This window comes from Simochromis diagramma, unplaced genomic scaffold (genome assembly GCF_900408965.1).
Source record: "Simochromis diagramma unplaced genomic scaffold, fSimDia1.1 OVJJ01000685.1, whole genome shotgun sequence".
Lineage (NCBI taxonomy): Eukaryota > Metazoa > Chordata > Actinopteri > Cichliformes > Cichlidae > Simochromis > Simochromis diagramma.
The window spans coordinates 1,678,930-1,696,489 of NW_024387477.1; the positions used below are offsets into that span (position 1 = coordinate 1,678,930).

At 38.2% G+C, this 17,560-nt stretch overlaps 1 protein-coding gene across 4 annotated transcripts in view; it reads left to right on the plus strand.

The window, feature by feature from the left end:
* il1rapl2 (interleukin 1 receptor accessory protein-like 2) overlaps positions 1-17,560 on the plus strand; it is a 472,397-nt gene that overhangs the window by 210,982 nt on the left and 243,855 nt on the right. The window lies entirely within an intron of this gene.

Here is a 17,560-nt window from a genome sequence, read left to right on the forward strand (position 1 = left end):
TCTGTTCCAAGCATGCCACATTTGACCGAGCAGGATACGGCAATGCAGCAACTTCAAGCTGATGCTCCACACAACCAAGTTGCAGTGTTATGTGGAGTGAGCCCTTGTACTATCTCCAAATTGAAGGCCAGGTTCCATATAATATATAACAGCAGATGTCAAAGACAGTCTTCTTGTGGTGTCGTCCTCTTGGGAGGCCCATTTTGCAGCCTGTTTTCCTCACCTTCTCAGAACTTAGGAGCTGTATGTAGTCTTCTACAGATTTGCAGGACAATATGGCTGATGGCTTTCCACCTAGACAATCCAGAACAGAGTGCACACACCAATTTCTTGTCTGACAGGGCTGCCAGGAGGCCTGCAAACTTCATGCTTCAATCATCCAATCCAACAAAAAAAAAAAAACACCCAACAAGAGTCAATAGCATAGTAAGCTGTTTGGCAATGGCAGAACTGATTTGTTTTTTCATGGGTGCAACCCACATACTCAACTTTGCTGCTCAACCCACAAATGCATTTTTCTTACAAACGTGGTTCCATTTAAGGGGGAATTACAGGCTTTCCAACAATATAAGATTTACTGTCAAGAAGCATTGCTACATGTAATGGACCAAGCACAAATTTCCTTACTTCATTATGCTAAGTTTATATAAAAGTCCAACCCTATACAATCAAACTACAAGAACAATAGTGTCTTGTGTTTTCTTTTTTTCTTTAAGTTGGAGATTAACACTGCTTTTAACTGCATGAGCAGTTTTTTTTGTTTGTTTTTGCATAAGGAAAAAGAATGATTCAAAAAGGAAAATCAAGCAAAAAGTTTTAGATTATAATACTCTGTAGACTTGCTGTTATTTTGCACGTGAAGCCTAAATGTGTGTTGTTTCAGCCTGCCCATTTTTTCTCTTTATTCCTTTTAGAATTTCTGCAACACGCACACTGTAAATCAAGTAAAGGCTAAATGCCAAGGTAAATAAATAAATAATCAAAAAAACAAGAAAAAGCAAAAAATCAAAAAACTTTCAGCCAGTCAATTTCAACTACCACTGTGCTATCTGAGTAAAAAAATAACAGAAACTGTAAACAGCTAGCCTCTGAGGTATAAACTCTTGAAATTATACACTGCAGACTCATCTCCCCCACTGTTCTCACCATGGCTACTTATGTGAGCAACATGACTAGTGCCTGTCAAAGTGAGTCATAATGATTAGTTCTCTGCTTCCAGCTTCAGTGGTAACAGGAGCTGTTAAAACACAGAGATGATTAAAACATTTCTACAGAACTATATGAGGCATTTATTTGGTGTTTAGGAGGACAGGAGATCCATATCTAGTTACATTTTTAAGAAAATAATATATAATAAAAAAATAATATGTATAATCCATAATGAGTTTCACAGTTACATGTATCCCATCTTTACAAATATGCACTGTTGTACTCATTTAAAAAAAAAAACTCAAATTGGACATTTTTAGGTACCTTAAACGAGGTCAATGAATCACTACTTGTCGATGATGCTTAAACTATGTTATTAATATCTAATAACTAATAACTGATAACTTATGTTATTTAAAAATTCTGTTAATGTCTCTCTTTTGGTGATGTTTCTTCAGTACACAGGATTTAAAATTCCACTGCAGGTTCCTCAGCTAAAGGTCCTCATGTATGGTTGTAGAATCATTTATACAACATATACTAGGCAATAACTAAAAAGGCTTTCCTTCTCTCTACGCCTCTGTTTTCCCGCGCCTCCAGAGCAAGTGTTTCATGACCCTCTAGCAGACTGCAAAGCTGGATCAATGCTCACAGCGTGTGTGCGCTCAATAGCCAATCTGATTATAATTAATGTGTGACTGAGTGGGGTTCGAGTATACACATATATGTATATATATGCAGGATAGTGTAAAATATGATTTGGTAAGAAAGAAGGAGGGGGTGCAAGCTATGAGCAAATCTATATCTTTCCTTTCATCCCTCTTCTGATGCTGGTTGTGGGCAGATCTCACACAGTTCTTTATTTTTTTAAATTTTTTATTTAAGCCACAAATACGTATACAGCACATTTACCCTCCCTACACCTGCCTTGTTCACCAAGCGAGAAATAGGAACTCATCATAATGATGAAACAATTGTGCAATAATTTCCCAAATTGCCCTCATGAAACTCCACAGTTTTGCTGGACAGCTAACTTGTTCAATATGTATCATCTTTATTTGCAACACTGCAAAGCAAATGACACATTTCACTTCGTTCCATAACTAAAAGAAGATTGCAATCTCATGAGTTATATTTATATTCAGGGAGCTCTACGAATGTACACGTGTGCCCATGAAAAGGATAATAGCTTTCCTCTTGAGGTGTGCAGCAGGGAATGATAGCAAAGGGGTGTAAGTGAATAGATCATCCATGACAGCAGATATATTCTTCATGCATCAACGGGACTGAGGTGAAGGTGGATTGCAAAGCAGCTTGCAGAGGAGGCAGCGAGTGCAGAACAAGCTAAAGCTACTTAAAAGCATGCCCTATATCAAACTGAGATCAGCTGGTCTGCAAAAATAACACCCAGCTGATGTAAAGTGGCATTTTCTTATATACAAAACATAAAAAGAAGTGTTAAATTATGTTCCTGCTCGCAGTTTATAGTAAGCGTAGTAAATTGTCCTTTTTCAAACAATATTACAGTTGCATGACTTACTAAGTTACAGAGTTGAGAGGCCACAGTTACTGCACAGGAAAATGGGAAAGCCTGAACCCAGAGCTATGGGAGTCGTGATAGTTGAGGGTTCATAACTGGTTTAAATGGTTAATGTATTTTATACTTCTGGGAGAAGAGAAAAGGTCACGACTGATTAAAGAATCATAGGACTGATCAATAAAGCATGGAGGGGAGAGAGGGGAAGAATTAAAAAAGGAATGGTGAAGATGAGAAGTAGAGGTCATAATTTAATCCTTAGGGAAGGATGGACTTCTGTTGAACGTTACAGGACATGAGTGTGTGTGTGTGTGAGAGAGAGATGGAGGGAGGGAGAGATTTACCAAACATGGGTTAAACATGTGCATCTTTCCTTAATGTTGCAGAATTTCATGATAACACTCACACAAGCGCTTCCACACAGTCAAAGTCAGCAAAGCAGCCTGTGAAACGGTCGCTTTTCTAGTTTTTTTTTTTACTTCCATTTTCTTCCCCTTTGCTTTTAATCCATCTTTTTTCTTTCTTTTTTTTGGTGAGTGTTCATTCTTTCTCATCTTCATTTTTTCTTCTTTTTGTCCCCCAGAGGCTTTTCCCCATTTCCTTCTCACCTCTTTTTTTCCCCCTCAACAGACATAAAGTATTTCTTTTCTCTTGCTTTTCTTGTGCCAGTCTGTCTCATATTGCCAGAGAAAAGTATGTTAGAAAAGAACCGACAGCCTATAAGATATTTTCTGTACTCAGAGCCAAATCCAGCCCATGTCGGTACTTATGTTAACATTTCCTTCAGGTCACAGCTAAGACAGCTGAAGTCTTCTAAGGAAATGTTAATATTATACGGAAGAGAAACAAAGACCTTTCCTTGTTAAATACTAAAGATCAAATAATTCCAGATTTCTCAGATGTTTCTCATATGTCATACATGTTTGCAAATTCTTTCCCACCATCTCTTCTTTGAGGGATGACGTTTTTATTTGGATGCACAACAATGGAGGACACAAGAAGAACTGGTAAGTCTAAAAACCATCTACAGCAGATGGACATTGTGTGAAAGTTTGTCCTTAAGAAACAGGAAAACACCCAGCAAAGACCAGACAGAGTTTCAGTATCGATATATCAATATAGAAGACGGGCGTATCTTCTGACCACCCATTGGTTTGGGGACTGGCATTCTGAAGGAGTTAAGCATTTTCTATTTCTATCATATGGAAAGTAGCACTATGGCATCACGGATTGGTTTTGAATCTTCACCATTACTATTATACAAAAACATCTGTCACGTGTTAATCGATTTAGGAGTTAATGACCAGATGATTTTCCACTTTTAACAAAACTGACTGACTTTAGGAAGATTACAGTAAAACACATGGATAATGTAGAGTAAGCATTCAGAAACAAAAATGAAATGTGAAGGATTTATTTGATACTTAACACAACATATCCCAAAAGTTGATTCTGTTCATCTGGGCGCTTTCACTGAGAGAAACTTGTCGTGACTTCTTCAGTCTCCGCTGACTGCAGGTTTCCCCAACCTCATAAACCGTACATTTGCACAATGTCAGAAACCTGCACCACTGAATGAACAATGGCTGACCTTTGGATACCCTGGCTGAGGCTGAAATATTGTTTCATGCATCTTTAAGCTGACATCTTCAAATTGCTGCTCATGTAAGACACGAAGGATCTTTGTGATGTTTATGTTTTAATTTCAGCCGTTGGATCGTGTCATGTGGCTGACAAATAACATACATTCAATCAAATCTTATCAAACCTATTTACATTCTCTGAATATTCCTCATAACTCACCATTAACTTAAAATTGGGGACTATTTTCTTTTTGATTTGTGAGAACAGACCATTTTGATGATGTGATAGTTTCTCTTGTCATCTTTCTCATTACTTTCTTTCTTTTGTCTGTTATGTGCAGCACTTTCTGTCTGAGAACAAACAACCTCCTTCATCACGTTTGCCTCGCAATCTGTCAGCAGGTCATTTATCTAAGTGTGTGTGTGTGTGTGTGTGTGTGTGTGGTAGTTTTTGTGTCCCAGCATTTGTGTGCCCTTGCTGCTGATATAGGTGAGACATTTTTTGGTCCTTACAGTGTCTGGGGATACGATATGTGTTATCACCTATAAAAATGTACAAATGTTTAGTTTAATGTGTTTGTTATCTCTTAGCATGTTATTGCAGTACGCTCTTGACATAACTCCAGAAATTCCGCTCGCCCCTCTTTTTCCAGAGCAAGTTTAAAATTAAGCACCATTGGATTCAATTACAAGGCAGATCGCACACAAAGCTTGTGAGAATAAATATGCTAACTTTCACATACTGACACACGGGCACAAAAACCACACACACATGCACTGACATATGCTCTTAACAATAAAGAGCACATCTTTGCAGCTGGGGTAAAAATAAACACACACTGTTTGAGTGTGTGGTGCATATCTTAAAATATATTTTGTGTTCCAAGTGAAAAGCTTCCAAACACCAGTTTCAGCACAACACATATAAACAGCTTCCAAATGCATATGTATGTGTTTGTGTCATACCACTATGTGAATATGTTTACCCCTCCAATCCTTTAAAATCTGCAGAAATCTTTTTCTGTTGCATAATTATTTCTTTATTTTTGGAAGATTTTCTATCAGCACTAAGACTCTAAAATCAATGAGAATGATTTAATTATTGATGTTTATGCAAAATAACTGGTTTGTCCCAGTAGCCGAGGTTTCCTCTGAGCAGCGAAACCAACATAACGATAACAACATTTATCTAAATAAACAACAAATGAAGATAGTGGTGGGACTTCATAAAATATCTGTGCACATGGGGTTAAATGGCTATAAGGTATAAGAAAAAAACTGACTTTTAAATGCTATTAATGGGGATGTTAAATAATAAAATACAACAATCCCGAGTATCTTAAGAGGTTTCCACTCTCAAATGGAAATGATATATTTCCTACCAACAAGCTGGGAGAATTCATCATGGTTTCTTCATAGCTGAATATCAGTCCTGCCAACGGGCATCCTAGTTAGATGTAACTAATTGGCTGTTCCACTTTAATCTCCTCCCCACTGCTCGAGCTTCTCACCCTGTCCTTGAGGGTAAATGAAGGAAACTCCTTCCTTACACATATATCTTATAATCTTATTCTTTCTGGACTGAACAGCCTGTGCAAACGTGCCCAGGTGTCCTTTAGCATCAGTTTCTGTTACACACCAGGTTATGGCAATAATACAATGACTTTCACTCCCAATTCATTACATACGGAGCTTTGTCAGGACTACTTTGCTTCATAAGGAGCTGGGAAAGAAAACGATTGGAGATGTTTCATCTCTCATCCAAGAGGTTTCTTCTGTTCAACCTAAAGCTGGAGGAGATTGCCGGGTATTTAAACATAGTAGGATTTGTCCCTTAAGAAGGTCATTGACCCACTATTAATCATGTGGCTTGAAACGAAGTGGTTTTTAAAAAAAAAAAAAAAAAAAAATAGTTAGGGCATGTATCATTACCACCAGAGATTTCATGTGGAGTCACAGAGAGATCTCGTCCCACCCTGTCATGTGACATGTTTCTCTGACAAGTTTCTCCCTAGTTGGTGTCTAACTTTCTCTCCTTTGCATCTTCACTGATCTGATGAAGACCTAGCAAATAGCAACCAGATAATGCTTGTTTTTAGTATCACTTATGTGTTGATAGAAGACCGGTGTATCCCTTGAGTTAGCCTTTTTTATTTAATGCTTTAATGATGATACATAGCTGAAAAAAACACATTCCTGTGAAAATGATCTGATTGGTGGACTGAACTTAGGATGAATGATGAAGCAGAATACCTTCAGAAAGCCTTGATCAAAGACATTGAAGAAGACACCTTAAAATGACAAAGGGCTCCTAGAAGCTTCATTTCTTGTCTTCTAGGAAGCCAAGAAATGAGGAGTGGCTCAAGACTTTAGTTTGGTACTTTATGAAGCCTTTATCCAACCTGTGTCCTAATGTAGAGTTCTCTGAAAATGGATATCTCTTGGCATAAGGCACTGGATGATGTGTCGAGCCACTGACAGTAAAGGACACCTTGTGTGTATCTTTGTGCAGCAGCATCTGAAATTAAGTCTGACGTCTAAGTAGGAACGTATCCCCCCAAAAATTCATAAACATATTGCTCCTGGTGTTCTCCTCTATTATAGGACCACTCAGTGCCTCTGCTCCTACACTGGAAGATATTTTTCATGGGAACTAACTTTGAGCTACCTTAGTTTTTTTTATTCCACTTACATGTCTCTCTGCTGTCTAACATTTTCTTTGACATTCAGTCTCCTCTGGCCTGCTGTTATTAAATGCCTGTCTGAACTAGACTGTTACATCTTCAACCTAAGACTGAGACCACTCACTGCAGAAGTATAGTCCACCACCTGCATTAGCTGAATTTAAGTAGGTTTCAAATTATGTGTGTCTGCACAGTGACAAAGATTGTGCAAGAACAACTAAAATGAGCGTGAAAGCGTGAAAGTCTGAACAAAGAATAAAAATAAACTTCTCAGAAATCTGCTGTCTTTGTTCATGGTGGACGTTTGGGCTGAAGAGAACTGGAAGCAAAGGTTTTCTTCAGGCCAGTGGTGTTTCTTTTTGTCAGTTACACAAGCAGCAGCTGCCAGATTTAGCCCCCAGTTTGTCTGCTGCTCACTTGAGAAGCAGTGTTGTTGTATAACCACAGCTAGGCCTTTTCAACTATTTAAGTGTATTTCTAGTGTACGTACACACTCAACTGTACCTCCATAAGGCAACTACCCAAGTCAAGGGCCTTTTTCACCTGCATGGCCACTGTTCTCCCCTCTTCTTCTTCTCACCAACCTACACTTTGTAGCACAAGGGACTATAACAATCCTTACAGGAAACACAAAAGTCCACACTTTATGTTTAGATGCAGGTTTGTTTTTCTTCTCATTTCTAATTCAAGAGCATTATGATGTACTGTGGTGGATGCACCATGCTAGAACTTTTGTTTGCTGCACTTGGGGTAAGATTCAAAGTAGAACTGCGAAAGGATACCAGATGGCCACAGGGTACAAGTGAGAGGTGTCACTTTATTCAATGGTTTTTATGTCTCAATTTGTGAATATTAAAACTTCAGTAGCATAGAATAATACATTCAACATGATCTTTAGCCATCACAAATGCATAGTTCCAGATTTATAACTGAGGAGTTTTGCTATCATGATCCCTCACGAGTGATGTCAGGAAAACAGTGAATGAATCTCAGATAAAAAAAGAGAAGAGGGAAAGAAATGAGAGTCATCCACAGTAATTTTGTCCCCTGAGAGGCCAGCGTCTTCTTTGTGAAAAGATGAGTCAAGGGTTTAAACAGTGGAGGCTGTGAAAAAAGAGCGGTCGGCAAGTGGAGAAAGAAATTTGAGTGGAGCCATAACGTGAGTCAGAGATGGATGATATGTGGGTCATGACTCCATGGTTTTCTGTGAATCTGTCTCTTCCTCTTCATTACTCACATGACCTGATCCGACTGGTTGTTTCAACCAGACTCGGCACTCGCTGACTGGATGGATGGATGGCTAATTGACTGGCTAACTGATGAATGGATGACCGATCCAGTGTCTGAATGAGTTTATTCTGGGTGGATGGATGATGATGATGGATGATAGACTGATGAATAATCAGGGATGCACAGATTAATGGTTAATGAAGAACTTAGCATAAGGTCAACACACATCAATAAATGAATCACCAGATAGTCTCTGCTGATATCCAGCATCATCCAGCATCTAGTGTTGTAATTTGTCTCTTGTTTAGTCAAAGATAAACATTTTGTGTTAATTCAATTACAAACTTCTCTCATTAATTTGCTACAGCTTCATCTGCAATACCCTTCACACCAGTGATTTTAAGGATGAAAAGTAATATTTTCAGGTAACACCTTTTCCTAATAGGACAAAAGTCATTGCCTACACAAATTCGCTCCAGTCACAGTACTCTGATCTAACTGATCTAACTGTCCATGCAGACAGTTTAAATAGTTAAACAGCTAAAGGTCTATATTAATTTTGTTCTGTAGCAGTTTCACTGATACAATGAACTCTATGAAAAAGATGGAAGTAGTCAGTTTCTTCACTTCATATTGTAAGACCTTAATGTTAGCATTTTGATTTAGTTCATCTTAGCATGTTAGCTAATGTTAATTTTAGCTGCTGCTGGCATGTTGATTAGCAAGCTGCATCCATGAAATAAAATAAGACAGATTTTCACTCACCAAGTCAAGGATTTTAAAATTGTGTTAAATTCAGAAAGTGCGGATCCTGGCAAATTTCCTTTTTCCCTGATTAGATGGAGTGGTAATTTTTTTCAAACAAGTTAAAGCCAAAACACATAACTCCTGAGAACCACGACAAACCACGACAAATGATTTTGCTCCGTTAGACCCAAAGTGCACTTTGGGTCTAACGGAGCAAAATCATTTGTTTATATTATATTTATTTGTTACCTGTAAAGTTGGCATTTTTAATATGGGGGTTGATTAGGATTCACTTGTGGGTCTAGCTTCACCTGGGACTTTGGGGAGCTGCTTTTCATACTTGGCCTTGGCCTCATATTTCAGCATCAGATGTTGCTGCGTTAGAACCCAATCCTCAGACTGAACAATCAAACTGATTAACATGTTGGATAAAGTTCAGTCTCTACATGCTATAACATTCCCATTCCCACCTGAATCCCATTATAATATAATTGTTTCTATAATAATGGTGCATTACTTTTATGGTAAAGTTATTGTTAAAAGATTACGATTATCAGCTGAATCACCTGAGCATCAAAGACAGAAGCCTTTAAAGCCCAGGAGTCTCTCTCTGTGACCAGTTTTTTATGAAATCTTACGTATATAAAGGGTTCTTATTTTAATACCTAATCTTGTGGCTTCATTTTGGGATTATATGATAAGATATGCATTGTACCTGTGTCGATAGCACATACTGTTAGAAAAGGAAAGTATCGTTTGGAGTACTGGCTGAATTCTGCATCTTTGTATAAAGTTCCCGTGACGTGTGGTTAATGGGTACTTGGCTATAGCAGGCCCCTAATTGTCACCATTAATGCGGCCATAATGGCTAATGACTGAAAAGTATGGTTATGATATAGCTAGGGTATGGGAATTACTGGGGTCGTGGTTATAAAATTAGACCTCAACCCTCCAGTCTACATAGAGGATTCTCAATGAAAAATCTTATTATAGTATAGTACTTATAGTACTTGGCAGTAGCTACAAAGTGGAGAATATCACTTCTGTTCAAATAAAAACATGCTGTAGTGCATCAGCTTTTTACAGAGGAACAGAGGTAAATGCCAAATTACAAAGTGCTGTGATTTCCCTTTCTATTTGTTGATGTGCTCTCTTTTGCTTGCTTAAGATAAATAATTTCCCTCCAGTCAAGCCTTTCCTGCTACAGGAGTTTACTCAGGTATTGTAATGATTCAATCTGTGCCGTATTTCTCAGCAGTACTACGATACCTCACCGCACAGTCTGTTGGGGCTTCCATCCAAGTGTTAATGTAAATGCCACGAATTGGCAGAATGAAAAACAAATTTCAACTGCAAAACAAAAAACATTTGCTTCAGTTTCAAATGTTTGGTGTTTTTGTTAAATAAAGTCAGAGACATAGGCTACTGTAAGACTTGCCCATCATACCTTCCTAAGATGATGGCTGTTCATCTCTACCATTGCTTGTATCATATTTCTTGTGTGCATTAGACTGTAAGCAGTGTCAGAGTTCACTTCAAGTCTGCCTGGCAGTTGGATGGAAACTTGCTTTGTGCCAGTTTGCTGCAATGGCTAAAGGGGGGGGGGGGATTAGTGGGCTGCTGTCCCTGGCTGTGAGGCCCTGACCTGTGTGAGGACAGCAGCCCTGTCCCCTCTCTGCCCTTCACCATGAAAGAAAACAGGCTACTAAAGAGGTAGAGGGATAGCTCATTAGCAAGGCACTGCACACATTTCTCTTTATTCCCTATCTTCCTACATCGCTCCCTCGTTTGCCTCTGGCCCCACATTTCTCTGGGCATCTCCTGATCCTGGCCTATTATCAGACACCCGCGATCAGTAAGTTCATCCAGACAGGTAGCCACAAGTGTATCAATTTCTCATCAGGGAAATAAACACTATGATTTGTCCACATGTGGCACTCAGGCGGGTACAAACACCTGAACCCAGGGTGACTAAAGCGGCCGTCTCTGTGTGGCTGTGAAACAGTAAAGTGAAAACACTGTGGCAGGATGGTTGGCATTGCTGGAGATCAGTCAACCGCATCAGCAAATTGCTTTCTATTTGCCTGAAGGTGATTTTGATACACAAGGGCAAGAAGAAGGACAAAATAATGGGGGAAATGTTTTGAGCAGTAAAGGTGGGACATTTGGTTGAGGAGTAAATGACAATGGTAAAATACATGCTGACAGCACAGTCAAGATGTTTTTAGGAACCTTTTTTTAAAACTCAATTAGACTTTGTTTGTGTTAGCTTATTTATAGCCACGTAGTCCTCAGAGTATTTAGTTAACACAGAGATGGCAGCAGAGATTTTAGCTTCTATAAGTTGCAAGTTGGAGTCATTGTGGATCAGTTTTGATCCAAAACAACTCCCATCATCCCAGCTGATGTGAGTCCTCTTTAACTGATAAGGACTGAATTGTACTGATGGTGCTCTTTCCCAGTCATTTGGTGTGAAAGTATTAGTTACTGCTATTTTTTCATGCTTACACTGCTACTTTAAAACTTGATATTCATAAAACTGATAGCTACATGGTACTAGAGATTTAAGGGTATAAGAGTTTATTTGCTAACAACGCTAGATCCGCTTTACAGAAGTTTTCTGGATGAAGTTAGTTTCACTGACTCATCGACTCGTATTGGATTACTTTTAAGTTTTACAGTTTTCAACAGAGGAAATAGACATGGACACATTGACAGAAGAGGTAAATAACGGACTAACAGCCTAAATTTATTGCATATGAACAGCAGCCAGTTGTTTGTCCTACAGCAGCCACCGTGGCTTGAATTATGCACTCGAATTGAGCTGGTAAGAAAACAGAAGTTGGCTGTAATCTACTGACATGAAAGTCATGAGATTTTACACACTGTACCTTTGAGTCCAAGCTTGTGGTAACTGGTTTTTCTAAATTTTGTATTTACTGAGATCCCCCTGTTGTCACTGGTCATGTTTTTCTTCAATGAGACAATTAGGACATTTTTTTAGTTGCTCAAAAATCTACCCAAAGCAGATTTAAGCAGACTCTGTTTTCATTTTCACACATGAGTTACAGCATTAACTTTGGTCACCGACTTTTCTACTCTGCATTTAGTGCAAAAATTGTGGTCCACCCCTGAATTAATTTAGGTTGTGCACCAAACAGAACAAGCAAACATTATGCTGTTAGCTCAATAATGGCTAAAAAGGATGCAGTATGTAAAATTCAAAGTCATATCCCTCACTCGTACTCATTGGATCACCTAAACTTTCGGACTGAATCTACCCAACAAGTCTTATTTCTTAAATAATAAAAACAAGAAATTATGTAGCATTAGTTTATCATACTTAAAGTCATATTTAAAGTTGGCATGTATTTTTAAATCTATTCCTTTAACCCTGAGGTTTCTAATGCAATCATTTCAAAACATTTCAAATAAGACTTCCTCCGTCTTCCCCAGTGTATTGTGTATTTCTTCTCCGGTCTCTCCTAGTTTCATCCCATTTTTACACAAATCCTTTTGTAAAAGGCCCATTGAAGCCGTGTCATCAGCATATTTAAAAAGACTGTACTGAGACTTTTAATCTAGAGTTCATTAAGCTACAGGGGAAATAAAGCTGTAGATAACGGGGATCCCCGCGGAGCTCCTTCTGCTAACGAGGCTTTGTTCAGACATACTGTAGATCCGCTGAAACAGACACTTTGTGCTCAGTTTAACAGAAGATCTGTGATCTACACAATGAAGCATCTGTTAAAAGCCAGGTGTGCAAAATGTCACTTTTTTAATTTAAGAATGAAACTTGTGGGTGTTAACAGGTAAACATTGTCACAGCTGCATAATTTGTAACATGATGAGAAATACTCACATGCCATGGGGAATACTTAAGTATCTGGTTACATTTAGGTTGAAGGTTTTTTTGAGGTTTTTCAGGATAAACCTGATAAACTGAAATGATCAGAGAAAGAGGAAAAAAGGAGAGATTGTTCAGCCTGTCGGACACAGACACTTTTTATCTTTACTTGCAAAAATGAAAACTGTTATCTTGTTTGCTTTTTTCTTATTATTTAAATCTTGGTTGTTTTACCTCTGCAAAGTCTCCATTACACCATTTCAAATGAATTACTGGAAAAAAGAGAGATGGAAATAAATAGATAGCAACGCAAAGGGATATAATAAAGGTAGCAACGCAGTCAGAAAAAGGCAGGAAATGAAGGCAATATTTTCCCTTCCTGGACGACATAATGATGTTGTATTAAATCTGAAGGCAGAAGCCAGAAATTTCCAACCTGTTTTTTTTTTTCCAGAGGAGAAACAGTATTGCACCGTTTATCACACTGCTTAGAGTTTTTGTTGATTACTAGAGTAATAAAATGACAGTAACAATTAATACTGAAGCATTTTCAAAGCCAAAATAATCAGCGATGTGTTGGGTTTATTTTGGTTTTTATTTTGCAGAGACACAAAATGCCAAACGCAGAGTGCATCGTGCACAATGAAGAAGTGTGGGATGTTCATTCACAAGATACAGCGAATGAACATAGCTGGTAAATAGCTGGTATTTTGTTTGAATAATAATAAATCAGCATTTGCACTGAGAACAGATGTCAGAAGCACATTTGTTTCTGTCACAGTGTCGATCTGCTGCCATCTAATAATTTCCTCAACAAACAGAATGCATAAAAGCTCGTACACAGTAATAACAGCAATGCTTAGGGAGATAAATTAATGCTCTCAAATGCACGGCTACAAATTTAAATGATGATCAACTAGTTTTCTTGTGGCCAAAGCAATAACACCAGCAAATCAGTCTCTCAGAGCCATAAAATCTAATAGAAAAAAACAATTCAGTGAATCTGATTAGAAATCAATACAATATGACATATTTTTAAAGATCACAAACAGTAATTTCTTATACAATTTAGATCTATTAATTGTTATAAGTGATTGGAAAGGCACAGTTTATTCTTCTGGTTTCTTTCTTTGTGAAGTCCTACTTTCAAACTTCACTGTTTTGCAGCTATAGTAATTAACTGTGATATAATTTAAGTTTTTGGTTGTTAAAAATGGCAATAGGTGCAAAACTGTTGCTAATATTACTGCAGCACATTCAAAGCAACAAGTCAGAAAATTTAAGCAGCCACAAATTTTACATCTGCACCATTTGTTGTCTTCATCGTCGATAAAACGCACACAGAGGACATCAAGCTGCTACAAACAAGACCAAGCTCATCAAATCTGTGCCACACAGTCTGGTGCAGTTTAAACGCCCATGTATTCTGTATGTTTTTTTGATTTTGATTTTTTTGATTTTGATTGTATGTTTTGGATGGGGAGACACATATTTCGGATTAAATACCTCTCTTTTATAACACTAAAGCTTAAATTCCATTTGTTGAAGCCTAATACTGTAAAATGTTATGTAACATTTAGGCTAGAGATCTTCTCTCACTACATTTGGGTTGATTGGCAATTATGCTGCACATTAGGAAGAAGCTAAAACGAATTGCCATCCAAAAAAAAAAAAACTTTTACATTTCTTGCCCTCACTCTCCAGCCCCCTGTTCCCCCTTTCACACAGAAATAGCTGAAATTTAATTAAAGGTCCAGGTGAACATTTGTGTTTATAATACTGCGTTAGCTTCTGCCTGTCTGGCCCGCCAGCAAAAATTCCATTAATTTGGCGACTTCTTATCCCCAGCTTGCATATTATATGCACGCATACACACACACACACACACACACACACACATACACACACACATATCCAGTATCACTTCCGAAAGGACAGAAGGTACGATTATTTTAGGGTAATCATGCACATTAAAGGATTCATGCATGAAAACTGTTTTCACATAAACTAAAAACCGTCATCTTTCATAAACTCTTGTGAGACTTACATGAGTCTGAACTGAAGAGCAGACTTTGAAATATTTGGATACCAGAATGTGACTCAACTCAGCAAATAATATAGATATAAGAGTTTACTCTGTGAGACGTTTCTTTTAAATATAGAATCAGGTAATGTGCTGCTGCTACAGTGCCTAAAGATAACACATTTAAAAAGATATGAAGTAGCTTATTGGGAAACATGTAGACCTGCTTTCTGTCCGAGCAAAGATTTTCCTCAGATGGTAATTTAGTTTCCTTTAGCCTTTCCACGTTGTCAGTCAGAGTTTTGCACTAAAAAGAGCAGAAATAATAACGTCATCCTGGTGACCTGGTGAAAGCTGAACAGATGAAGACCAGAAGTTTGGGAAAACCAGATTCAATGTTCATTGAAACTGGGCCCACTGTTCCTTGTTTCCAGCACTTTGGGGTGGTCACCTGATGTCCCCAACCAATGAATCCTATCCTCTCCCCACATCCTTTTTATGTTAGCAGTGCAAAGGTGTAGTTGTGAAGTTTTGAGGGCATAAATAAGTGATATCTGCTCATCTATTGAAGAAGCCTGCCATTGTCGGAAGTGAGGGTTATTCACCTGCGTCTGTGTGAGTGTCCTTAGGCACTTAAAGAACCACCATGTGGAAAGTAATTACAGACACAGAGAAATAAAAGGTAGGAAGGAGATAAAGAGAGAATAAACGATGTTGTGGCAGAGAAAATTTTCAAGGATGATGCATAAAAGAAAAAAAGCTAAATAAAAGAAACAATTGAAGTAAAGAGCAGGAGATACAAATGAGCTGAATGACACATCACAGAGAGAGCGTGTGATTCTCTGCCTGCACATTAAACTGTAATGCATGTAAATGATTTTGCAGCATTATGATCAGGAGATTGTGTAGAACCTTTTGCAAGATGTTACATTATCATCTAAAACAGCTTTAAATGATCAAAATCACCTTAATTATAAGCCTTGCAAGTCTTAGCTCATGTTCTTCCTCCTACAACAAAATCATCAGCAAGTGTTTCTGCTGTCTTTGTTCCACTTTCCACGTTTCCTCTCCAAAATCTGAAATATTCATGGATTTTGAATTTCCCGCAAGCTCACAAAGTAGCTACCAATGCTGCTGAGGGTTTGTCAGCATTGTCAAAAACCTGTTGTAAATGTTTGAGAAAAAAATATTTAAGCCTGTGTCATAACCAATTTCACCCCTGCCCTCTGAGAGTGAATGATTTCCACATTCAGATATGCTACCTTCATCTGCTGCGAGAGGCGACTGCTGACCGTAATCAACCCGACAATCGCTGCTCTCACCGTCAGTGCAAATGTGTTCTGTTGAACTTTGACACCTGCTGTAATGGCAAAATCAGACAATACATCAGTATTACACAGTGACTGTTGTATAAATGGTGCTTTGCTTGTTGACTTTATATCAGTAAAATATAAACACATTCATCATAGATTCATTATAGAGTGGATGGAGTTCTTAAAAAGGCAGAAATAGTCTCACTTTAAGGCTTTAAATGGGATGACTGAGTCTTAAAAATCCCCATTATCCAAGTTATTGTCATAAATTTCCAATTTGGTTTCTTCCTGGTTTACTCTCAGATGAAGACAGAGTTGGTTGCATTACACACCCTGTTTGTCTTGTGGTGCCTCAATTTTGTCCCAGGATTTTGAACTTTGTTAGATGTTGGACGTTTAGTCTGTTAGTGTTTCATAGAGTTTGGTATTTATACTTACCGGGCATTTTATTGGCTACATCTTTCTAAAGGTTGGAGCCCCTTCAGAACCACATTAATTCTTGTGGCTGAAACATGTCTCTGAGATTTTAGTCTGTATTGACATGATAGCATCACACAGCTGTACATTCCAAAAGCTTTACCACATCCCAAAAGTGCCCTGTTGGATTGAAATCTGGTTTCAGTACAATGAACTGTCATGTCCAAGAAACCTGGTAAGCAACAATACTCAAACAGGTTGCTCAGTTGGTACTAAGGGGTCCAAAGTGTGCAAGAAAATGTTCACTTATCATTACCTGAACACCTGCAGCATGAACCAATCACACAAGGCAGGACAGATCCCTGCTTTCATGTTTTCGTTCAGAAATCGAGATTTTTCTCGTCTCCAGTTTTGGTGATTCTGTGTAAATCCTCTGTTTCCTATTCTAAGCTGACAGGAGTGACACTTACTGGGATCTTCTGCTGCTATAAACCATCCACTTAGAAGGATTATGTGTTGTTCATTGAGAGGCTGCTGATTTTAACTGCTTTTTGAGCTTTTTAGCAGTCATTCATGTCTGCCCTCCGCTCACTGTATATTTTGTCTTTTTTGGACCATTCTCTTGGTCCTACAGATGATTGTGTGGGGAAATCCCAGTAGATCAGCAGTTTCTGAAATACAAGCCTGTCCTCCAAATTCAAATTCACTTTTGGACCATGGCTGCATGACTGCATTGAGTTGCTGCCATGCGATTGATTAGATATTTGCATTAACAGCTGAACAGGTATATCTGATTGTGTGTTGTTTCTTATTTCCTTATATCCCTATGATATTATTTCATATATGTGTTTCCTTGCTGGTGTAGCCCGTGTGTCCCTAATTTTGTGCTTTCTGTATTTTGTTAATTGTGCTTTCCTCAGGAGAAAAATGTTGGACTTTGTGACAACAACCAGCCGAAAACGCTAAACGGTCGTCAAAAAAGAACCGCACTCCACGCAGCAGATTGTGACACAGTTTGTTTCACTGCAGA